Source organism: Eupeodes corollae, chromosome 1 (genome assembly GCF_945859685.1).
Source record: "Eupeodes corollae chromosome 1, idEupCoro1.1, whole genome shotgun sequence".
Taxonomy (NCBI): domain Eukaryota; kingdom Metazoa; phylum Arthropoda; class Insecta; order Diptera; family Syrphidae; genus Eupeodes; species Eupeodes corollae.
Genome location: NC_079147.1, coordinates 97,164,495 through 97,189,935, shown reverse-complemented (window position 1 = coordinate 97,189,935; position 25,441 = coordinate 97,164,495). Strand labels below are relative to the sequence as shown.

The 25,441-nt window shown below is 38.9% G+C and overlaps 1 pseudogene; it reads right to left on the bottom strand.

The window, feature by feature from the left end:
* Positions 1–3,437: 3,437 nt before the first annotated feature.
* On the bottom strand, positions 3,438–25,042 carry LOC129941839 (60S ribosomal protein L3-like; annotated as a pseudogene).
* Positions 25,043–25,441: the final 399 nt, after the last annotated feature.

The following is a 25,441-nucleotide window of genomic DNA, read 5'->3' as shown; positions in this document are numbered from 1 at the left end:
GGGGTTTCGCTGTGGTGGCCTTGTGAAACCTAGCACTTCAGAGGCGGCATCTCTGATGGCTGCAAGGCAATGTTGCCACTGGTTTTCAATGCTTAATGCAGGAAGCATAGGACTCCTTAGGAGGTTACTAGAGACTCGATCGGAAAAGGACATGGCAGTCTCTTGCGATTGTAGCCGTCTAACGTCGAATCTTCTCACAGTACCTCCTTGTTTTGGCTTGGATCGGGATATCCGTAGCCGTACCTTGGCTACAACGAGGTAGTGGTCCGAGTCAATGTAGGCCTCTCGGAATGTTCGGATATCCTGGATACTGGAGAAGTGTCGTGCGTCGATCGCAATGTGGTCAATCTGGTTGACGGTTGATTGATCAGGAGATTTCCATGTCCCCTTGTGGATATTAAGATGCGTGAAATGCGTACTAGCTACCAGAACGTCTCGCCCCGCAGCGAAATCGACCAGCCTGAATCCGTTGTCGGAGGTGGTGTCGTGCAGGCTGTATCTCCCGATTATGCCACCAAAGATGTCTTCTCTTCCTATCTTGGCATTAAAATCTCCTAAGACAATTTTAATGTCATAGCCAGGGCACTGCTCATATGTCTTGTCCAAGAGCTCGAAGAACATATCTTTGGTGTCTTCATCTTTCTCCTCTGTTGGGGCATGCGCGCATATTAGGCTTATGTTGGCGAATTTAGCCTTGATGCGGATTGTCGTGATGCGCTCGCTCACACTGTTGAAACTCAAGACTTTTTGCCTGAGCCTAGTTCCAACAACAAATCCACACCCAAATAGACGCTGTCTTTGTTCTCGGTAGCAGTCGCCGTAGTAGATATCGCAGTCTTTTAGTTTGCGTTTACCCGGTCCATCCCATCGCACTTCTTGGATGGCTGTAATATCTGCCTTGCAGCAGTTTAGGGCTTCCGCTAATTGTTCGGCTGCACGTGGTCTGTTAAGGGACCTAACATTCCACGTACATATCCGAAGTTCGTTGTCCTTATTTCGTTTGCGTGGGTTGTCAACAGTGAATCCGTCCGTATCCGAGGCTTGTTGTTGCTTCGAAACTATGATGTTTTTACGTGGCCAGGAAGTCACCCCGACGGCACAACCCCCAACCTGGAGGGCCAGATCCTTAGTATAACTCCAAGGAAGGGGAGCCGGATGAACCGCTCCTTATAGGCCTGGGCTCCGAATATGTCGAAGAAGCCCTATAAGGTGTTTACTAAGTAGTTCGACCTTACTGGAACTGTAGACGCCACCGTTGATTCTATCTCGAGAATTCGTCCGCTGCCGCCTGGATAAGGAGAGGTGCCTTAGTGGAAACACCTCTCCCCCCTTCTCTCGTTTGCTGCCCCCAACAACTTTCCACTGGGGTTGGAACCCAACCTCCAGTTGAGGTACTAGGCACCCGATGTTCACCGCGGGGAGGTGAGAGTAGGAGTTGATAGACAGAGGTGGGTTTTGAGAAAAACCTGTGGACGCTTGTGTCCTCTTGAATGCACATGTCTACCATTTGAACATCTTTAACTTTATGTGGCTAAGTATTAACTTCTCGTGAATTCGATGCTTTGTCTTATTCCATCAAAAGAATTGTTTCGTCTCATCCTCGCACTGAAATCGTTGTTACATGCGTTTTCGATGTACACAATTCTTCATGGTTTCAACATTCGGGCCAGAAAACACCCGAAGAAATCTGTGCTGAGATCTTCGCTGAGTTAAATCATCTAACTCAGCAGGTCATCTACCGTTGTGCTAAATCTACAAATGTCTTATGTCAAAACTTTCCAGTCAAAGAAAGGGCTCCTAAGAGAACCGTTTGACGATGAAAGAAAGCTAACTGGGACGGTCTCATTAATTATTTTAACTGGCCATTATGATTCCCGATACCAACGTTGATCTCAGTGCTGATTTGGTCACAAGTTTGAATCTCTTGGAAATGTGAACTTTTATCATGAACAGGGTTAAAAGCATTAGACCTAAGGAAAAAGCATGGTTTGATTCGAGCTATAAAGAGGTTATTAGGGTCAAGGGGGTAAATTTCCGTTGTTTTAAAGCTATCTATCAACTGAGGATGGTATCGATGCTTTTCTTTTAAAGAGGTTTTCTTCAGCGCTGCAAATAACTGCTTTTTCATCCGTCCTTCTTCTCAGATCTCGTTCCTAATGGATGGAAAACCGCATTTGTAGAGCCTATGCCAAAAAAAGCGAATCTTCCTCACCGATCGATTGCACCGTCCCTTCTTTCCAAAGGTCATGAACACGCTGTTTGATTATCAGTTCAAGAAATATATCGAAGATCGATAGCTTTTTAATGACCGACAATACGACTTTCGAAGCAATAGGTCCACAGGTGATCTCATGGTTCATCTCACCTAAGAGTGGAGCAAATCTTTAAATAGTTTTGGAGAAAGTAAGATTATTGCACTTATTTCAAAAGTATTTGATAGGGTTAAGCATCAAGCTCTCTTATCGAAAATGCGTACTTTCGGCTTTCATGAATCCCTTTTTCATTGGGATAGTAATTACCTTAGGGATTGTTCAATACAAGTAGTATTGGATGGGTTCACGTCTGAAAACCACAAAATAAATACCGGTGTCCCCAGGGCTCCGTTTTGTCTCCAACACTCTTTCTCATTTTTATTATTGATCTCCTGTCTGCAATTTCTACTCCAATACAGGAAACTGACGATAGTACTCTTAGCTTTATTCGTTTTCAGACTCACATCTGCAAACTGCAACAATAAAATATGATCATTTAATTCCGACCTAAACAGCTTTGTTCAATGGGGATTAAAAACCCGCGTGGAATTTAATGCTTCGAAAACCCAATGCTGTCTTGTATCGTTAAAGCGAGATATACCCCCTTTGCCATTATCTATGGATGGCACTTGCCTCAATGAGACTGAACACCTCGATATTCTCGCTATGTGTACCACCATTCATCTCTTGTGGAACGATCACATACGCGTTGTAGCCAAAAATGCCTCAAGGTTTTCGGGTGTCCTTAGGCAATGCAAGAAATGTTTCACACCTTCTCTTCTGGCTGTTATCTACTAGTTCAAAGCTTGAACTGGTCTTCCTTGAGCTGGTGCCAGGTGAATTCCTCCCATAATGTTCTTCTTCGGTAGTATCATCCATCTCTTCCGTTGGAGCTTGCGCGTTGATAATGTTCAGGTGTTGGAATTTAATGTAAATGTGGATTGTTGTCACTCTTTATAACATTCCGAAAGCTTAATACTCTTTGCATACATTTTTCTTTGACAGCAAACACATATCTAAATAAACACTTCCTCACATCAAGTAAGCACTTTCCAGATAAGTAATCGCAACCTACTATCTTCCTACTACCTGATCCATTCCATCGCATTTAATGTAATGCTCTCATATCAGTTTTGAATTATGTAAGGGCATCAACGAGCTTTATACTTTGGACAATATCTACATTTAAACGGTCGGAGCAGCTGTAGTTGCAGCCTGTTCTTCTTTGATGCGCATGCGGTCCTTCTTGAGTGGTCCCATGAATGCCAATTTATGGTCGGCAGACTGGAAACGACTATGACCCATCTTGGATAATGTATCGATGCACTTAAGCTTGATTTGTTCCAAAGCTTTGCGGTTCGTGTGGACCAAAAGTTATTTACGCAAGGTAATAACACGTTTCTTGGAACCAATGCAGCATCCCTTAAGCATGACGAAGTCATTGTTAACTTCACCATAATGGGGGAAACCACCCATTCTAGCAATGCTCTTATCGGTCAAATCGTACCGTGTGGATACCAGCTCCAATGCGGTAGATTTTCGTGTTGATCTCGCTACAGTGATGGTAACCCTTTTGATCGGCACGTGCTACAGTGAAGGATACACTACTTGGATGCCAAGCACCAATACAGGCGACCTCACGCAGATGCTTGTGCGTCTTGCGTGGTAATTTCTTTGTGTGCCAACGGCTGGTCACACCCTTGAATCCCTTACCCTTGGTAACACCACTGCAATCAATAACCCCATCTTGTCCGAAGACCTTTGAGACGGGCACAGCTTGTTACAAGTCCTCCTTTACCCACTTAACCTTGTCCTCATTCGAGCCACCGTTCAATTGGATTTCCATGATGTGAGCTTTCTTTTGGCTTTGCTTGATCAAACGGATCTGTGAGTAGGCAATGACACGGATGACCTTGCAATACGGGTCATCTTTCTGAAGTCATTCTCAATGCTCTTCTTACTGACATCATCGGTCCATTTATTGCTGGCCTTGGTGAAAAACCTTCTTCTTGCTCTTATACCAGTTCTTGTAGAAACGACGACGGCATTCCTCAGACAAGTGCTGGGACCAGACGTTAACGATGGCACGTAGATCGAATGGAGTTTCAATGTAACCAACAGCTCCTACAACAATCATTGGTGGTGTTTCCAAAACGGTAACAACCTCAACAACTTCCTTCTTGTTGATCTTTGATCCAGGACGGTCAGCCTCACGTACAATGTGAGTCATACCGGTCTTGTATCCAACAAAGCAAGTGAGATGCACTGGTTTAACCTTTCCACGGTGTCTAGCGACGAAAACTTACGATGAGACATAATTCAAAATTATTACAACGCGTTCTATCGACTCAGACACATTCCATGAACACACACGTGAATCGTTCTCGGATTTTCGTTTGCGGCCGTCGTCAACATTATCAGTCTAATTATCCGAGGCTATTACTAGTTTCTCCATCGCAATCGGGTTATACTTTCATGGCCGGCTTGTGAGGCCTGTGCATGGCTTATAGATCGTTCTTTTGTTCGTTTGCTGCTACTTCCTGAGAAGGTGACTTAGGTGCCACAGCAACGCCCGTCGCTAGTTAACCTTTTGGGTATCTAGCGGGCACCACTATTATCAAAATTATCTACTTTGATATAATTTTATGGTAACATGAAGTTTGTTTTGTATAATTTTAAATTTTGTATTCTTAGAGTTTTCTCTAAATAAAAATCATTTTATTTGAATTCACCCAACCAATACTTAAGAACACCGTTTTTGATTGTTTTTAAAATGTTTAAAGGTGTAAATTAAAAAAAAAAAACTGATGTGAAAATTAAAGGCGAGATTCGTTCCATTATAAGTGGTCAGAGATTTTTTAACTTACGTTAAAGTGACACATCTAAAAATGTTAGAACAACTTAAAAGCACTGCTGAAACTGTCAAAATAATGGAGTGGACTAGAAGTTAAAAGATAAAATAAAGCACCCAAAGAAAATGGAGCCCTTAGAGACGTGAACAACTACAACTTATATAATAGATTTTATATTGAACCGCTTAAAATATATTTTATAATTACTTGTATAAATCAGTAATTGAAGGGGGACATTTGTCATCGCAAAAAACCAAATGGTTTTTTAAAGGATTAAGTTTTCCTGAAAATTTGGCTTATTTTATCTTTCTTTGATTTTGATTTTTATTGTAGCCAAAATTATTATATTATTTCTTTATCTTAGATATATATTGCACAATTTACAGAGATTGGTATATTATCTACTTTACTGCTGCCAAGTTTAAATGAGTTTTTAACAAAGAATTCAAATATAAAGTATTGGTTGAAGGAAAAGCTACTTAAAAACCTTCATTAAAGAGCATAACAAATGAGTATAAATAAATACAAACATTAATAAATATAAAACAGTGGGAAGGGGTTACAGAAAAAAGCTAACAATTATAATTTCAATTATAATTTTAACAAAACTGTATCAGTATACAAACTAAAGATAAATAACATGAGAAATGTATAAATACATAAATATGTAAATAAATAAGTAAATAAATGAATAAATAAATAAATAAATAAATAAATAAATAAATAACTTAATAATAAATAAAAGAGTAAATAAATAAATGCATAAAATAATCGAATAAAATAAGTACAAACTAAAAATTATATTAAAAAATAAGTAAGTAGTTTTACAAATAAATACAAAATTAATAAATAAATAACAATTAAATACATTGATCAACAAAAATAAATAAATTAACAACAGCAAAGCAAATATAAATGGATAACAAAAATCAGTCTTTTGAATATTATAACTATGAAGCTAAATTTGAAAATAAAGCATTGTCAGATATTTCGCAGGAAGATTTATACCGTTCTTTTAATTTTATAATTCTATCAGAAATATATTCAACATTAGCTAACATGTGTAATTCGTTGGTTGAAAAATGCCAAGGAAGGTTTATAGCTTTTTGCGCAGCTACCCCAAGCAGGTGATCCGTATAGAATAATTGCTTGAAAAATAACTTTGAATATAATAAGTTTATTTTCATGACTTAACTTTGATTTACGATAAATAAAAGGATAGAGAATTTTAACGGTTACGTTTAGTTTTTTATGATTTCTTGGACATGAATTCCAAAAGTTAGTTTACTTTCCAAGTGGACACCAAGGTATTTAACATTTGATTTCCAGTTTGCTTCTACGCCGTTGATTAAGAGGCAGTTACTTGGCAAAAAAAAAAGAAGATTGCAAATTGGTTTCAATAATGGAACCAAATGAATGTGTCATCTGCAAATAAACGGTGATTTTTTGAGAGCTTGAGAACTTTAAAAAAAAAAACACATACAATTTGCAAAATCTCATCGATTCTTTATTTGAAACGTTAGATTGGTCCATGACATTTACTTTTTGAAGATAATTTCATTTAAATGTTGACCGCGGCTGCGTCTTAGGTGGTCCATTCGGAAAGTCCAATTTTGGATAACTTTTTCGAGCATTTCGGCCGGAATAGCCCGAATTTCTTCGGAAATGTTGTCTTCCAAAGCTGGAATAGTTGCTGGCTTATTTGTGTAGACTTTAGACTTGACGTAGCCCCACAAAAAATAGTCTAAAGGCGTCAAATCGCATGATCCTGGTGGCCAACTTACCGGTCCATTCCTTGAGATGAATTGTTCTCCGAATTTTTCCCTCAAAATGGCCATAGAATCGCGAGCTGTGTGGCATGTAGCGCCATCTTGTTAAAACCACATGTCAACCAAGTTCAGTTCTTCCATTTTTGGCAACAAAAAGTTTGTTAGCATTGAACGATAGCGATCGCCATTCACCGTAACGTTGCGTCCAACAGCATCTTTGAAAAAATACGGTTCAATGATTCCACCAGCGTACGAACCACACCAAACAGTGCATTTTTCGGGATGCATGGGCAGTTCTTGAACGGCTTCTGGTTGCTCTTCACTCCAAATGCGGCAATTTTCCTTATTTACGTAGCCATTCAACCAGAAATGAGCCTCATCGCTGAACAAAATTTGTCGATAAAAAAGCGGATTTTCTGCCAACTTTTCTAGGGCCCATTCACTGAAAATTCGACGTTGTGGCAGATCGTTCGGCTTCAGTTCTTGCACGAGCTGTATTTAATACGGTTTTACACCAAGATCTTTGCGTAAAATCTTCCATGTGGTCGAATAACACAAACCCAATTGCTGCGAACGGCGACGAATCGACATTTCACGGTCTTCAGCAACACTCTCAGAAACAGACGCAATATTCTCTTCTGTACGCACTGTACGCATTCGTGTGGTTGGTTTAATGTCCAATAAAGTAAACTGAGTGCGAAACTTGGTCACAATCGCATTAATTGTTTGCTCACTTGGTCGATTATGTAGACCATAAATCGGACGTAAAGCGCGAAACACATTTCGAACCGAACACTGATTTTGGTAATAAAATTCAATGATTTGCAAGCGTTGCTCGTTAGTAAGTCTATTCATGATGAAATGTCAAAGCATACTGAGCATCTTTCTCTTTGACACCATGTCTGAAATCCCGCGTGATCTGTCAAATACTAATGCATGAAAATCCTAACCACAAAAAAATCACCCTTTAGATAACAATAATCAGTCTTTTGAATATTATAACTTTGAAGCTAAATTTGAAATTAAAGCATTGTCAGATATTTCGCAGGAAACTTTATATCGTTCTTTAAATTTTATAATTCTGTTAGAAATATATTCAACATTAGCTAACATGTGTAATTCGTTGGTTAAAAAATGCCGAGGAGGGTTTAACATCATTTTTAACAACTTGTTTTGAGAAGTTTGCAACCTTCCGATATGGCTTTTTGCGCATCTACAACAAGTAGGTGATCCGTATAGAATAATTGCTTGAAAAATAACTTTGAATATATTAAGTTTATTTTAATGACTTAACTTTGATTTACGATTAATAAAAGGATAGAGAATTTAAATGGTTACGCTTACTTTTTTTATGATTTCTTGGACATGAATTCCAAAAGTTAGTTTACTGTTCAAGTGGACAGTTTTCTTCTACGCCGTTGATAATGAATTTTGGAGTTACTTGGCAAAAAACAGGCTTTTCTTTTCCGAGTAAAAAAGATAGCTTGAGTTTTTAAAGCATTTATCTTAATCTTCCAATCATTAAAATATTGTTGAAGTGCATTCAAAGAAAATTGCAAATTGGTTTCAATAAGGGAACCAAGTGATTCAGAAGAAAATACACAGGTATCATCTGCTAATATAGCTTTATTGCAATTTTGTAAAACAGGGAAATTAGCAGTAAAAACTGAAGAGAATAAGAACGGATCCTTGAGGCACGCCTCAAGGACGATAACTTACAGGATTGCTTGCATTTTTTCCAGGTTTCAAAATTGGAATAATTTTATCATTTTTCCAATCTATTGGAAAGAAGCTTGTCTTAATACAAGGATTGAACAAATTTAAAAGAAATTTTATACAAGATTTAAAAAAAAAATTGTATGTGGTCAAAGAAAGCTGACTTTCGCGTTTTCAATCCAAGTATTACATCAATAACTTCTTAATTGTAATATACTCTTCCTGATCATTTAAGATACTAGAGTTGATCGAATGCAATGATTGCCGAACTAAAGATTCTACATTGCTATTTGTTGTGGAGTTATTAGTTAGAGTATGGCAGTCGGTTAATGTTTTGCCTAAAGCGTTTGACTTTTCAGAACCAGATAATGCTACTTGCCCATTATCTAGTTTTATTGCAGGTATATTTAACTTAGGCTTCTTAATAACCTTAACATCATTCCTGAAGGGTTTGCCACCTTTCTTTAGCCCTCTTAATTTTTCGTTCCATTCCTTGTTTCTGAATCTCGAAATACCTTCTTTGATCAAATTTGTAAGAATTTTCGTTTCAGTTAAGTAACAATAATCTCTCGTCCGTATCCATCTTCTTCTAAAGCTCTTTCTCACTTTTGAGTTCAAGTAAGTTAGGAGCAAGGAGCAAGGAGCGTCTTACTATTTAACCTTATTTGTTTTAAAGGAACAAATTGTTCAACACTTTCTATAACACTTTTAGTAAAGAAGGAAATATTTTGATCAATTTCTGAATTGGATATATCGAGTTAAGATAAGGAGTATTTCTTAGTTTTGAACTAAATTGGGTTTTAAACATGTTCCAGTTTGCCTTTTTGAAGTCTAAAACTTCGTTTCTTCTGTAAGAAGGCAGTAAATTCGTATGCATATTGGAAGATGATCAGAATTTAATTTACCAATACAGTTTCAATTTCTAACAATGATAATATAATAATATTTTGTATCTTTCAGGTATGTCTGCATCAGAGCCAATCAGCCGTATAAATCTTCTACTATTAATAATTCTTCTATCAACAGTATGTATTCAGAATAAATTAATTACTGCCATTAACAGATAGTAAGTAAATAAATTATAATTTTTCTTAAAAAATTCAAGTAAAATAAATCAAAACCTATAAACTATTTATTGTTTTATAAAAATTCTTTAAACTTTAACCTAAAAGCACAAAATAAAGATTATACACAAAGGAAAACACCATTTTATACTGTTTTGTACAAAGTACTCGTATTTCATTAAATTTTGTTTTCTTTTTATTATTTTTTAAATTTATAACGCATTTAAAAAATAAGTATTTCTCATCATTATCGAACAAATAAAAAGTTTTTATCTTTTAGGTTTAATTTAAACATTAATTGTATATAATGTAAATTTTTATATATACACATAGATATTCATCACAAAATGTAAATTTTTAAATTATAAAATGCAAACGGGATTTCCATGGTAGACTTTAAGTGGTTATGTATAATGTTTTTGTTTTTATATATATTTATATAGCTACTAACTAATAGATCGTATATACATAAACTTAAATTTAAATCCTTCATTAAATAAAAAATAAAAACATACATTCATCAAAACATTGAGTAAAAAAATGTCAAAAGAATAAATCGAATTTTTTGGTTGCAATCAATGTAATGAATGTGTGCTACAGGGTGATACATTTTAAATATTTTATTTAGATTTTCATTTTTGACTTTGTATATATATTTGAATAGTACTATCATGAAACACAAAATTTTGTTACGGAAGGCGAGCCATGTTTTCAGAAAATTGTATTCATTTGATTTTGGATTTTCTAGTTTTGTGAAATCTTCAAATTTAAGTTTTGATACAATGCGCCAAATTTCACAGCGTCAGTACTTAAAACGTTGACTATCACACGATTTGACAAAATAATTAATGTATTAAACCAAAAAAGTAAAAAGTTATACCTTTTTGCGTACTAAGGAAAAAGGGGATTTTACAAAAAATCCTTTTTAAGCAAAAAAAAATGATAGTTAAATTCAAAATTAAGATTTTATCCAAAATTGAAATAAAATTTGTATTTATTTCATATCTTCAGACCTCCCTTGATATTTCCAGACCTTCCTTGGTAGCTCCAGAACTTCCTTTGATATTTTCAGACCTCCTTTGATATTTCAAGACCTCCCTTGAAACCTCCAGACCTCCCTTGGTAGCTCCAGAACTTCCTTTGATATTTTCAGACCTCCCTTGATATTTAAAGACCTCCCTTGAAATCTCCGGAACTCCTTTGATATTTCCATACCTCCCTTAATTTTTCTAGACCTCCCTCGATATTTTCAGAACTCCCTTGATATTTCCAGAACTCCCATGATTTTTCTATACCACCCTAAAAACCTCCAGATCTGCCTCGATTTTCCAGACCTCCCTAGATATTTTAAAACCTTCCTTGGTTTTTCCAGATCTCCCTTAATATTTCCAGACATCCCTTAAAATCTTCATACATTCCACATGAAAAACATGTGGAACGAACTGTTTAGGAAGTCGGCGAAAAGATGTCAGGCTAAGCGTTCCTCTTGATGACAGTACTATTCAAATAAATATACAAAGTTTTTGATAGTTTTAAATTTTATTTGATGCAAATGATTTGTTTATCTGATTTACTAAAATTTTATTGTTTCTCAAGACTGACTGAATTTTTGTTTAATTATTTCAATTTGATTCGTAAAAGGGAAATTGTCACAAACATATGTAGCATGAAAAAATAGACAGTTCCATGTTTTTTAAATATCGGTAGATATAATTTTTTTTAAAGCACAGAACAATGAACAATTAACTGAGAGGAATCAACAAAAATAGGCCAAAAGGTAAATTAAAAAAAAAAACGCCTTGAATCTTTATTTATACCAAATGCCTTAAATGTGCAATCCACTACGTCCAATTTCGGTATACTCTTTCCAACATTTCGGTGGCTTGAGGTCATACCTGAATCTCGGTCTTCCTCTACTCCGCCTTCCATCAGGATTGGGTTTCGATGGACGATGACCCACCGGGCTGGAGCGTTTATTTCCATTCGCTCTACATGACCCAGTCACCTATGTCGTTGGGCTTTTATTCTCTTAACAAGTCCAGTGTCACTGTACAGACCGTAGTGTTTGGTCTCCATCTTTGTAGACGGGACCAAAAATTACCCGAAGAATTTTTCTCTGGAAGAACCCTAAGACGCCATTATTTTTCTTTGAAAGAGTCCAGGCCAAAACGCCATAAATGACAACCGGGATGATAAGTGCCTAATAGATGTTGATTTAAGATGCTCGAGAGAGTACTTTACTACTCAGTTGCCTTCTAAGTCCAAAGAACCAGCGACCTATAGATGCTGTCATACGCGGCTTTAAAATCGATAAAGAGATGGTGGGTATTGATTTGAAGTTTCTGGGTCTTTGCCAAGGTTTGCCTAAATGGGAACATTTGGTCAATTGTGGACTTTCCTGGTCTGAAGCCACACTGATAAGGACCAATCAGGTTGTTGACGAATGGCTTCAGACGTTCACATAATACGGCAGAGAGGATCTTATAAGCAATGTTAAGGAAACTCATGCCTATGTAGTTGGGTGAATTCAGAGGATCTCCTTTCTTATGTATCGGGCATACTATGCTGAAATTCCACCCATCGGGCATGCTTTCTTCCGACCATATTTTGCAGATGAGTTGGTGCTTTGAATAGTTTGGCAGCGATGCCGTCAGCTCCAGAACATTTGTTTGACTTAAGTTTAGATATAGCTATCTTCACTTCGTCAAGGTCAAGTAGCCGGAATTATTGATCTACGTCGCCGAAGTTGAGTAGTTCTATCTCCCTTACAGCGGAATTCGGTTCGTCATCGCCGTTATATAATTTGGAGAAGTGATCTTTCCATATTCTCAGCATCGACTGCGGTTCTACTACGATGTTCCCCTGATCGTCTTTACAGGCTTCGGTTCGTGGCTGGTACCCTTGAGAGGTTTTTTTTACCTTTTGGTAAAATTTATGAACCTCATTTCTGTTGTGATATCCCTCTATCTCCTCGATCGCACGCTTCTCATGCTCTCTTTTTTTCCATCTAAGAAGCCGGTGTTCCTCTCTCCTCTTCTGCTCGTAGAGCTCGCGAGCAGCTCTGATGGCTGCAAGGCAATGTTGCCAATGGTTTTCAATGCTTAATGCAGGAACCATAGGACTCCTTAAGAGGTTATTGCGATTGTAACCGTCTAACGTCGAAACTTCTCACAGTCATTCCTTGTTTTGGCTTGGATCGGGATATCCATAGCTGTACCTTGGCAACAACGAGACAGTGGTCCAAGCGAATGTTGGGCCCTCGGAATGTTCATACATCTTGTATACTGAAGAAGTGTCGTGCGTCGATCGCAATGTGGTCAATCTGGTTGACAGTTGATTTATCAGGAGATTTCCATGTCTTCTTGTGGATATTAAGATGAGTGAACTGCGTACTAGCTACCAGAACGTCTCGCCCCGTAGCGAAATCGATCAGCCTGAATCCGTTTTCGGCGATGGTGTCGTGCAGGCTGCATCTCCCGATTGTGCCACCAAAGATGTCTTCTCTTCCTAGCTTCTCGTTAAAATCTACTAAGACAATTTTAATGTCATAGCCAGGGCATTGCTTATATGTCTTGTCTAAGAGCACAAGGAATATGTCTTTGGTGTCTCTATCTTTTTCCTCTCTTAGAACTTGCGCATATTATGCTCAAGTTGCCGAATTTAGACTTGATGCGGATTTTATCGATGCGCTCGCTCACACTGTTTAAACTCAAGACTTCTTGCGTGAGTCTAGTTGCAATAACAAATCCACACCCAAATAGACGCTGCCGTTGTTCTCGATAGCAAATGCCGTAACATACCTCTTAGTCTTTTAGTTTGCGTTTGCCGGTCCATCCCAAAGCAGTTCTTAAATGGCCTTTCAGCAGTCTAAAGTTCCGCTTATTCTTCGGCTGTACGTGGTCATTTAAAGGACTAGCGTTAATTCCCTCTCGGGAATTCAACCGCTGTCGCCAGGCTAAGGAGAGGTGTCTTACTGGAAACACCTCTCAACCCCTCTCTCGTTTTCTGCCCCCAACAGCTTTCCAATTGGGTTAGAACCCAACCTCCAATTGAGTTACTAGGCACTCAATGTTCACCGCGGGGAGGTAAGAGTAGGAGTTGATAGACAGAGGCTGGTTTTGAGAAAAACCTGTGGACGCTTATGTCTTCTTGACTGCACATGTCTACCGTTTGAACGTCGGAGGGTTCCTCACTAATAAATACTCTAATGAAGACTTTTAGTGAGTCAATCGAATCGGGCTTGTCGCAATTAACAAGATCCTTAAAGCATTTGTAAATTTGTTGTTTTGTTTTTTTGTTTGACCCCCAAACCAACATTTGAAGTAAATTGCCGAATTATCGCTGTAAAAATAGGTTGAACATTATTTAGTTCAAAAGACTTTTCGATTTTAAATCCAACACCCTGTTAACTTCCAATACCGATATAAAATTGAACTTACAACAACAACAAAAAACTTATTTAAACAATTTTTTGCTATGTTAATATTTTTTTTGTCCGTCCTTCCTCCATTTTTTTACATCGTTAATCAAGGACCGATGTAGTAGACACAATATTTAGTGCTAAACTGAAATCCATTAAAACACTCGCCTGTCGTATCTGAAAACTCCCAAAATCCTTCCCCAACTCCAGTGCCCATAGTCGCATAGTCAATATGCTCAAAATGTGTCCGGCCAGAGGAATAACACACCAAACAAAAATAAAAAAGGTTCGAGCAAGATTGATGAATGTGAAATAGTTGGACAGGACTTTTTTTCGACATGATACTCGTACTAGGCGGGCTTGGCGGCGGCGGCATCAGTGGGCCAGGCGGCACGGCGGGTTATATCCTTAATCCTATTTCTATAGGATATAAAACAAAACAAAAATAAAATTGAGAATATTTCATTTTTTGTTGCTGTTGTTTTTTTTTTTTTTTGTTAAACACATTACACATGATGTAGGAACTTCCCTGCGGCAACTAACCTCTATCCTGGATCCTGGATCCTTTGGTCGTTAGTAGTTAAAATATGTACATATATCAAGGCCTTCGTGTTAAAGTTTTTTGTTATATTCTGACATTTTTGTTGGTTTGGCATAAACGTGTGTCTATATATTATGAAGGGGGGTATTGGTATAGAGAAAGAGGCCAATTGCGGTATGGACAAGGACATGATGTTGACGCTGACATACTAATGGTGATGAGAGATGACATGCGGATGGTCTTTGATATTAAAGGATTATAAGCTCAACCATCATATAACCACGATAGATTTATAGATGCTTTAATTTTAAATCTATTCGCATTTGCAAAATTGACTGCCTCCGAGTGGTGGATTTTATGCTCGCAACGGACTTTGTTCGTAAAGCATAGGGACTTTAGTAATACCGCGAGTACTTCATATTTCATAGTTTGAGGGATTTTGATCAAAACTTAATTGATTCATATTTCGTTTTTAGAATTTTGAAATCGTATTTATAGCAATGTAACTACAAATATATATGTATACAGTACATAGAAAGTTATTTATAAAATTTTGATAGGATTTTTCTAGTCCTTTTCAATATTTTGTCCACATTGAAAAACATTCGTACATTCTGTTGGACTTGACATGAACAAGGATCTGATTTTGTTTTATATTCATTCATTTGAAATTCTGCAGAATGTCATGTTTTTATCGTATTCATTAAAAACGAGTCTAGATATTTGGTGGATAACTTCCAGAGTTTTTAGAAATATCAAGACATGGAATTAAAAAAATTTGTTATGCTTTGCTAAGCATTAAACTGAACTCAAATTATTCGTGCCACAGACGGGAAATGAAAAGCAGCTACACAGAAAAGCAAGATGAACATATTATAAATCTTTGTGGTTTTAAGGGAGTCTAATCTTGATATAGACAAAATGTGGGAAAAGTCATCCATCTCCATCTAGCTCGGTCCCTAGCTAAATGTCTCCAGTCTCGTGCAATAAGTTGGGCGAGTTCACTTTCCACTTGTGCGCACCACCTGATCCACGGTCTACCTCTACTGAGCTGTCCTATGGGTGTAAATTGGAAGACTTTCCAGGCCGTAGCACTGTTTTTCATGCTCTCTACGTGACATAGCCATCTCAGTCGTTGGATTGTTAACCTTCTGGCTAAGTCTGTGTTGCTCTAAACCCTACAGCTCGTCGTTCATAGTCATAGTCTATTCTTTTGCACCCTATAGCAGGGTGATGATGTTGAAGGTCTCATATAGCGACACTTTGGTGCCTCGAGAGAGGGCTTTGTTACTTAATAGTTAGCCCAAAAATACAGCAGCTGGCAAGAGTTATTCTTCGTTTGATATCAGCACTGGTGTTGTTGTCTGCGTTTATGGCTGGGCATAGGTAGACGAAGTCCTTGACTACCTCTAAGTTACGTCTGTCGATGGTGACGTTTTGACCAAGACGTCGGTGTTGTATGTCCTTTCTTGACGACAGCATGTACTTTGTTTTGCCCTAATTAACTGTTAAACCCATTTTTGCCGCCTCTGCCTCAATACTCACAAAAGCCCCATTGACAACATGCTGAGTTCTTCCGATTATGTCGATGTTGCAGCATATGCAAAGTAGTACCCGTGGCATGATGGTTAGTGCGTTGGACTGTCATGCAAGGGGTCTTGGGTTCAATCCCTGCCTGTGCCACCTTAATTAAAAAAAATTAATTTTCGCGGGTACTGCCTCTTGCGAGGAATTGACAAATCCTTCAAGAGTAATTCTTGTCATGAAAAAGTGCTTTCTCAAACTAGCCGTTCGGATTCGGCCTAAAATTGTAGGTCCCTTCCATTCCTGACAACAGTACTCGCACACAGGAATGGTTGAGAGTTGTAAGCCACTAGGCCCTGGTTCACAACGGACTGTTGCGCCACCCCATTTGATTTGATTTTTTGCAGCATATGCTATAAATTTGACAGACATTTGAAAGATAGTGCCTCTAGTATTGACGTTTGAATTTTGCACTTTTCTTTTAAGTACGATAAACTTGTCTAAAGCCTTTTCTAACATCGAAAGGTTCTGTTAAGTTGTTACCAACCTTTATGGGAATTTTCCATGGTCAACCTGCACAAACAGACGAGTTTGGCAGGGATGCCAAACCTAGACATGGCTCCCTGAAGATGCTGTCATATGCGGCCTTGAAGTCGATGAACAGATGGTGGGTTTCAATTTGATGTTCTTAATGTGAATATTTGATCGTTTGTAGACTTTCCTGGTTTGAAACCACACCAATAAGAACCTATGAGGTTGTTGACGATGGGCTTTAAATGTTCTAATATTGCGGCAGAGAAGATTTGTAAACTATGTTAAGTAGCCTGATGCCTCTATAGTTGGTGCAGTTTAGAGGGTCTCCTTTTTTTAGGATCGGGCAAACAATATAGGGGTTTAAATCATCGGTCATACTTTCTTCCGAACATATGTTACAGTTAAGTTGGTGCATGCTCCTAACCAAATTATCTGCAGCTGGTTTGAAGAGCTCGACATTCAAGCCATCCGCTCAAGCGGCTTTGTAAGAATTCAGCTTAAATATAGCAATCTTTACTTCGTCTAAGTCGGGAGGACGGGATTGTTGGCTTTCGTCGTCTATGTTGAATGGATCATTCTGCCTGACAGCGGAATTCGGTTCTTCGTCGCCGTTGCAGAAGTGGTCCTTTTATATCCCCACGCTCTTGCCACCTTCCTAGACATAGAAGGTGCTTTTAATAACGTCCTTACAGAATCCATAGAAGAATCGCTCGTTAAGTTCGGTGTAGAAGACTTCATTCGAGAATGGATTATTTCCATGCTCAGTGGTAGGAAGATTCGAGCCTCTCTAGGCAATACAATCGCAACAAAACACCTGAGTAGGGGAACACCTCAGGGTGATGTTCTTTCGCCTCTTCTATGGCTTCTGGTCATGGATACAATTCTCGTTAGATTAGCGAGATGTGGAGTGAAGGCGGTAGCCTACGCGGATGATTTGGTGCTATTGGTGTCAGAAAAGTACTCCTCTGTGATAAGTGAAATCATGGAGTCAGCTTTGAAGAAAGTTAGCAACTGGGCCACTAGTTGTGGACTAGGAGTTAACCAAAGTAAAACTGAACTGTTGCTCTTTACCACCAAAACTGAAGTACCGCCCTTCACGCTACCTCGACTCAATGGTCATATCCTATCATTGTCTTCCAGTGCAAAATATTTGGGAGTTATACTCGACCCTAAACTAAACCGGAAACTAAATATTGAAGTACGGGTTAAGAAGGCCTGTGTTGCCTTCTACGTCTGCAGCAAAACTTTCGACAAAGCGGGGACTTCAGTCGAAGATGATTTTACACAGCCGTAGTACGTCCAATCTTAACATATGGCTCGATTGTGTGGTGGCCTGCTCTTAGCAAAGCCTAAAACATTAATAAGCTAAAGAAGGTTCAGAGAACAGCTTGCGTGGGCAGCACAGGGGCCATGCGTACTTGCCCAACGGACGCCTTAAACGTTATTTTGGATCTTCTACAAATCGACCTTTTTATTAAATACATAGTTTCCTGCAGCGCTATTAGGCTGAAGGAATCAAATAGCTGTTTGTCAAAACCTTACGGTCACAGCAACACAACGAAATTGATTCCCTCAGATATTATCTCGGTAGACACTGACCACTGCACTCCTACTTTAAACCTTAGTAAGGGTTTTAAGGTTATTTTCCCATCGAGAGAAGATTGGGAGGATGATATCGTGTCGATAGGTTTCGACACAACCATCTTTACTGACGGCTCAAAGATGGAGTGCGGAGTTGGTTCTGGGATATTTTCTGAGTCCCTAAATGTAGCCAAATCCTTTAGGCTTCCTGACTTTGCTAGCGTTTTTCACGCTGAACTGCTGGCAATAAGGGAGGCATGTAAGATACTTAAACAAAGCCCAAACCAAAACCGAAATGTGGCTATCTTTACAGACAGTCAGGCAACTGTCAAAGCCATTAACTCGGCCATATCCTCATCTAAATTGGTCCAGCAATGTCGCGATGAGCTTGCGAGCCTGAATATTAACCTCGGTGTCACCCTGATCTTGGTTCTGGGCCAAAGTGGTATCGTGGGAAATGAACGGGCTGACGAGCTAGCCAGGCAAGGATCGGCCCTTCATAGCTCACTTGCGGAAATGGTTAACATTCCTCTTGTTGCTATGAAGAGTAAAATCTTTTCTATCTACCAAACTCAATCAAACCGAAGAAGGTGGAGCAATTTACCCAACTGCATTATATCTAGGAAGATATGGCCCACCTATAACAAAACCCGTACAAACGATCTTCTATGCAGGCCAAGGCAAGACATAGCCAGGATTGTTGCGGTTTATACCGGACATTGGCCTATAGGAGTTCATGCAGAGAAGTTGGGTATTTCTTACAACACCTTTTGCCGTAATTGTAGTGACCAAAGAGAAAGTGAAACCTCTGCAAATGTCCTGCTTTGGCAAACACCAGAATGAAATGCTTTGGAAAAGCATTCTTTCAAGAACTCAATGAGCTATCAGAGACAAAGATTAGAGACCTAATATTTTTTCTCAATGCGACAAAATGGCTCTAACATAATCGCTATGAAGCTTCTCTATCAATCTATCCCTTTCAATCAAAGGTCAAACGAGTTTTTGGTATCAAAACGACGCACTACAGCGCTAATTGGATCTCAGGCTAGGTTGCCTTGAGATCGCCATTTCTACCTACCTACCTATCATATCCCCAGAATTGACTGCGGTTCCACTATGATGTTCCCACTTTCTTCTTCGCAGCCTTCGATTTGAGGTTTATGGACTTGTAAATTTCGATTCAACTGCTCATAAAACTTTCGAACTTCATTCTTGCTTTTGAAATCAACATCCTCGAACGCACGCTTCTCATGCTCTCTCTTTTTCTTCTGAGAAGTGGCTGTTTTTCTCGTCTCTTCTGCTCACAGAGCTCATGAGCAGTACTCGTCCTTCTATGCAGCGCCGTTTTGCGTGCCTTTTGTTTGGCTGCATTTAATTGCCGACATTTCTCATCAAACCAATGGTTTCTTGTGGTGGTTGCTTGAAATCCAGCACGTCAGAGATGGCTTCTCTGATTGCATTTTGGCAATGTTGCCACTTGTTCTCGATACCTTGTGTTGGCGGCAGAAAATTTCGAGAGAGGTTACTTGTAACTCGTCGTAGAAGGATCTGGCAATTCTTTCGATTGTATCCGTTTGATGTTGTATCTTCTCCCAGCATCACCCTGTTTTGCCTTGGATCTGGAAACCCGAAATGCTGCCTTGGCTACAATGAGGTATTGGTCCGAGTCAATGTTAGCTTCTCGGAAAGTTAGGACATCGATGATGGTGGAAGCGTGTCTGGCGTCTATCACAATATGGTCAATCTGTTTGACGGTAAACTGATCTGGAGAACTCCAAGTTCCTTCTAAGGTTTGAAAAACGCATACTGGCTACTATGACGTTTCGCCCTGCAGCAAAATCGATGAACCTAAAATTTGTTGAAAGCATTGTCATGCAGGCTGTTTTTCCCGATTATTCCACCAAAGATGTCTTCCCTTTGTAGCTTGACATTAAAATCGCCCAGGACAGTTTTAATATCGTAGCTAGGACACTGCTCATATGTTTTGTCTAAGAGCTCCAAGAACATGCCATTGTTGCTGTCTTCCTTCTCTCCTTTTTATTCCCGGACTATCCAATCAGGCCTGGGCTTTGAATATGTTGTAGGAGCAATATAAGGTCTTCGAAAAGTAGTTGAACCTTACTGGAATTGTAGACGCCGCCGTTGTTGCCATCTCAGTATAAAAACCTCTCCCTCTTATTGTTTTCTAACCCCAACAAATTTCTATTATGGTTGAAACTTAATATTTCGTTGATTTACTAGACAATTGATTTTCACATCGGGGAAGTGAGAGTAGAAGATGATAGACAGAGGTGGGTTTTGAGAACAACCTATGGACGCTTGTGTCCCCTTGAATGCACATGTCTTCCATTTAAACATCCTTAATGAAATATGCCTCTCATTTAAAACTTGTTAAAATTATTTTATTGACTATAATGAAGAAGTAGAGCATTCAAAAAGAAATAAACAAAGGAATATTAGAAAGTCAACTTTTACCCACATTCCCAAAGGATCTTTGATATGTTGAGCAATTTATTTTAATTAACTCAACTCGAACGCACGCTAATTCATAATTTTCAAGCGCCTCCTATCCGACACCACCCATCACATGTCAAATTTATTTTCTCCTTCATTTCTCATATATTTGCTTTTTGTTTTCTTCTTCTTAATTTTGATCCTTAGATCTAACTTATTAGTATTGACGTCAATCAAACATCATTTGTCATCTTCAAAATCCATTAAATATACCGAACAAAAAGTTTTTTTTAAAAAAATAACAAAAACAAACAAACAAACGAAAAAATAAAGACCAACTCACAAATCCCAAATGAAATCATAACAAAATACCAACAAAAAAGAAACAAGGATCAAAAAAAATGAAAGGACGAAAGAAAGAAAAGAAAAGAAGTAAAAAATTAGAACTACCAAATTAAATGACAAACACACACAATAAACCACCCTACACACCAAAAAAGAAATAAAAAAAACACCAGTCAAGGACGAAATACTCGTATATCGTACAAAGGACGAAATCCAAAAAAGAAACAATCCCCCAATAATAAGAAAACGACAAAACATTCAGAATTGCCATGTTCGTTTGTTTACTTCAAATCAATTTCATCGTTTCGATTATTAATGGCAATATTATTCAAATTTCAATTGGATTTCAAAATTCTTGTTTGTATTATTCTTCTTGCTAAGTTCTTTGGTTCATTCTATCTCTGGAGATATTCGTCGTCGTAGTCATAGGTCTCCTTTTCTCTTTCTCGAGGGTAAGGTCCTTTGGGGGTCCTCCAAGGCTCGTATATATTTATAATGGCGCAGAGACGCGACGAGCGACGGGCGTAAAAGAGCAAACGTCTAAATCGTATTGGTTTTTGGTGTATCTTGTATCTCACATCATACTCAGATACGTAAGACAACTGAACAACTGAAAAAAGGACTCTCAGTATAGACAAGCTCTGCGTATTCCTTAAGGAAGATTCCCTTTCCCACGCACACTTCCCTTACACACTCCAGCTTACTCATTCAACAAAGCTGATTATTACTATTGAAAGCTAATATAACGATGTGGGAGATGGGAATGAGACTCCTCGCCCTGCCCTCGAAACGAGGGCCTGCCCGCCAGCCAGGACCTCTTTTGCGGACGGGAACGAGAAGGTTCAATAGAATCATTTGACTGGGATTTTTATTTTATTTTTCATTTTTCTAATAGTGGGAGAATAGAGAATTTGATATCGTAGGGTGGTTGGGTTGGGGTTGGTTGGAAAAACCTTAGAGAAGACTTTAAAATTTATATTCGATTTGAGTTTTTATATCGTGTATAAATCTGGTTATCAGCTTTTATTGTGCGCCAAAATAATGGCTGGGGAATTGATGAAATATGCTAATGCGATATATTTCCGAGGTTTAATTTCGATTGATTGATATTGAATCGTCGTCGTTTTCATCGTCGTCATCGTCGTTGGCTCTCACTGTCGTCATTTTAGTCATGATACTTATATATATACGTTAAGGACAACGAAAACGAGAAGAACGTGAATTTGAACGACAAAAGATGTCGAAGACGACAATATCGACGTTATGACGACTCAAGGCGCACGAACGCATGATTTGAGTTTGTTACATAGATGAATGAGCATAAAATTTTTAGGATTAGTTTAACGTATGGGTTTTTTTTCAGGATACATTATGTGCCCCTTCATACATATATAAAGTATAAATATTAAAATTCAAAATTAGGTGATGTTTGTGAAGTGGTGGGGAAGATGAATGCTGGAATTGATATTTTTATTGCATATTGCTAAATTTTACGGAAGAGAAGTTTGACTTTTAGGTTAAGTGACATTTTTGGATGGAAAATCTTACTTAAGGCTGAAAAATCAATTGGTTTTTGGAGTTCTTAGTTTAAGAGTTGTATAAAAAAGTAGAATTCGGTAACTTTTATAAAGGTAACACGCTAATAGGCTTTCTTACAATAGTAAACTTATAATTTTGTATTTCAAGGTTAAGGGTTTTACCGACGTAAAGCTTGATCACTATAATCAGAGTAGATTATTGTAATATTCGTGGCCCAAGGGCGAATTATTTGTTGGCAAACCGTAATACTATTTCGTACAGGCCAGCTGTTTTGGCACTAAGTGAAACTCAAGTATAGGTGAGGATTCCGATCCTGCTGAATTTTGTATTCATGGGTATAGTTTACTTTACTTTAGTCGGCGCTACAGCGCATTGTGCTCCTGGGCCTCAAGTAATAACTTTCGCCAGCTTCGAATATCAATTTTTCAACTTGATCACTCCACCGGAGCTTGGATTTGAATACCTTACGGGCTGGAGCCAAGTTGTTCATTCGTTTGACATGCCCTAGCCATCTTAAGCGTTAAACACGCAGGTGTTGACCTTTGATGTCCACGCTGATGTCATTTGCAGAATCAACAGCAGTGCCCAGATAAACAAATTCGTTTATCACTTCGAAGTTGTACCTTTCAATGGTCATATTTTGAACAAGTCTACGGAGCGAATCGACTCTATTTGATGACAGTAAATTCTTCGTTTTGCCCTCGTTGATGTCAATACCCATCTTCTTCGCCTCGGACTCGACATTGGAGAAAGCACCCGTCACTGCTCGTTTGATTCTTCCCTTAATGTCGATCCAAAACATTGTGTGGGTTTTTGAAAGATGGTGACACTTGTATGGGCGTTGGTGTTGCGCACCACTTTTTCAAGAATAATATTGAAGCAGCTACATGAAAGCGCATCGCCTTGTCAAAGTTCTCTGTTGGTTTCGAAGGTTTCGATCGAGTCTCATCCAATTTTGACGCAGCAACGAGCATTTTTCAACGTCATCCTGATAAGTCGTATTAGGTTGGTAGGGATACCAAAACTCAACATGGCACGGTATAGTTCGTTCCTGTCTACACTGTCATAAGCTGCTTTAAAATCGATGAAAAGATGGTGTGTTTCGATGTTCTTTTCTTGGGTCTTTTCCAGGATTTGGTGGAGAGTGAAAATTTGGTCGATGGTAGATTTTCCAGGCCTGAAAACACACTGGTAGGGGCCAATTAGTTCTTCAGTAAATGGCTTCAGACGTTTACATAATACGCTGGCCAAGATCTTGTACGCGATGTGTAAAAGGTCAATGCATCTTAAGTAGGTGCAGAGAAGGCAGTCACCTTTTTTATGGATCGGGCTGATAGTGCTTAAGATCCACTCGTCGCTCATGCTTACTTCCGACCAAATGTTAGTAACTTCACGCTGCTCATGGGCTTTCTTTTTTCTTCTGAGCAAGCTCATTCAGAGTCAAACCAGGGATTCCTTGGTAGAATCTGTGAGATACCTAGCACAATTAGTACTGCAACATTCCTGATGTTGGTCTCTGGGCACATCTCGTCCGTTGCAGGATTTCTTGCAAGCTCTAAGGATACTCGGTCGGCAAAGGCATTGGCGGTATCGTCCCGCTGCAGTCTACAAACGTTGAATCTTCTCCTCGAGGTTGTTGTTCGCCTAAGAGCTTCCGTAGATATTCGTATTAGCAGTTTAGCACCAATAAGGTAGTGGTCGGAATCTATGTTGGCTGATCTATACGTACGAACACCAAGTATGGTAGAGGAGTGTCTTCCGTCAATAGCAACATGATCGATTTGGTTGCATGTTTGATCATCGAGGGACCGCCAAGTAACTTTGTGGATACGGGGGCGGGAGAATCTGGTGCTACTCAACACCATGTTGAGTCGACTAGGAAGTCGATAAGCCTGAGTCTGTTTTCAGATGTGGTGTGGTGTAGGCTATGTCTTCCTATTGACCTGCGAAAGATGCCTTCTTTACCAATTTTGGCGTAAAAATCTCCCAGGGGAATTTTAACATCGTTTGTGATACATTGCTCATATATTTTGACGAGGAGCTCATTGAATTCTTCTTTCGTATTGTCATCCTTCTCTTCTGTCGGGGCATGCGCGCTGAAAAGGCTCAGGTGGTGGAATTCGGCCTTAACGTGGATTGTCATCACTCTTTCGCTTACTTCCCGAAAACCTAAAACTCTTTTTAACTTAGTTTCCCTCTGACAGCAAAGGCACTTCCAAATAAGGGCTTTCTCCCATCGAGTAGACACTTACGATAGTAAAAATCACAGCGTTCAATCTTCCTACTGCCTGGCCCATTCCATCGCATCTCCTGGAAGGCTGTCACATCAGCTTTGATTTCGGTGAGGGCATCGGCAAGCTGCTCTGCTTTGCGTAGTCGGTTGAGTGTACGCAGTCGCACATTCCAAATCGTTGTACGTTTTTCCTTTGCTGGGAGGGGGGTTGTCAACATTATCAGTCCGTTCATCCGGGGCTATTACTTGTGTTTTCATCAAACATTAAAATTTCCTTTCATGGCTGGCTTGTGAGGTCTGCGCATAACTGAGATCGTAAGAGCTGGTTCTTCAGAGCGATAACTGGTCTTTTGCTCCTACTTCCTGAGAAGGTAAGGAAGAAGGTGACACAGGTCTATAACCGATGGATCCAACGTTCGTCGTTAGTTCACCTTTCGGCTATCCAGCGGTCACCACTAGAAGGTGACGATACGATTTCGCACCACCATCATGGGTATACCTTGGTGCCGTTATTCTTTTCCCACCATGACCTCGCCATATACATTAGGAATGTAGCTCTTACCCCAATATGGTGTTTGCAGCAATTCCTTTTTTAATCATATGTGCGGTTTAAATTC